The sequence below is a fragment of the Corvus brachyrhynchos genome, unplaced genomic scaffold, assembly GCF_000691975.1.
Source record: "Corvus brachyrhynchos isolate BGI_N302 unplaced genomic scaffold, ASM69197v1 scaffold310, whole genome shotgun sequence".
In the NCBI taxonomy this organism is placed as follows: Eukaryota; Metazoa; Chordata; class Aves; order Passeriformes; family Corvidae; genus Corvus; species Corvus brachyrhynchos.
In genome coordinates this window covers 4,163,269-4,164,241 of record NW_008236213.1, presented here as the reverse complement: position 1 = coordinate 4,164,241, position 973 = coordinate 4,163,269, and the positions used below count along the sequence as shown (strand labels likewise).

The window sequence follows — 973 nt, the reverse complement described above, 5'->3', positions numbered from 1 at the left end:
ATCATCTCGGCTGGCCGATCCTGACCCCTCTCTGCGGTATATTCCCATCGGAGTAAGGAGGCAGGATCGAGCCCTGGCTGGATTAGCAGCAGAATCAATTGGTATTGAGTTGCTGGAGAATTCACATTGGTTATTCACGAGAGACTCATCCCAACCAAAATGCTTCCGCTAAAAAAGGGGGAGTTGCTTGGACTAATGTTCTTGGCTTGACTCCACACATAACAGGGATACTAGGGGGGAAAAAAGCAAAAAATAACCCCAACAAAACCCACTCTACCCGGTGTAAGGACAGTGTACTTTCCTCTGAAATGCTTGCAGGAGAGATGGCACCTATTACTTTTTCAGCTTGATCGATTTTTAAAACTCTGTAGGGACCTCCTACTCAAAGTGTCCTTGTATTTTATGTACTTTGCTCACTTTTTTTTTTAAACTCTGCTGAATTATTTTAGTGAAGGAGACATTTGTTAATAGAAACAGCAAAATGTGGAGATTTCGAAAGACTTCGCTAACAGCAAATGTTCCCAATTCGTGCAGATTGCAAAATGGGCTGGGAGTGAAACTGTGCGGCACTAAAACAATGCTGCTGTGCAGCCGCGGTGAGGAGGAGAGGGCAGGGGGAGGAGGAAGGAATTTGCAAGCGCGATTTTCTTTTTATTCCCTTTTAAATGCACATCCTTTTCAATCTCTGTCACGTGTCGGCAGTGCTCCTTCTGCTCTACATATGGAATAAATACCTCCGAAAACTCTAGTTCTGTTTTGGTCGGGTATTCTCTTTCTTTCATTTTGTTTTGTTTTGGGTTTTGTTTTGTTGTTTTCTTGGTTTGGGCTTTTTAGATCTTTTGTGGTTTTGGACGGGGATTTTTTTGTTTGGTTGGGTTTCTTTGCGGAGGGAGGGCTTGTTTGTTTCTTAAACTGCGCTTCCAAATAGGCCATAGTAGCTGCGGGTTATGAAACGGGACAAATAAAAGGAAAC

The 973-nt window shown here is 43.2% G+C and overlaps 1 protein-coding gene across 1 annotated transcript in view; it reads left to right on the top strand.

Annotated features, from left to right (window-relative positions):
- Nucleotides 1–973, top strand: part of FST (follistatin) — a 6,623-nt gene that overhangs the window by 1,177 nt on the left and 4,473 nt on the right. The gene's annotated exons all lie outside the window — the stretch shown is intronic.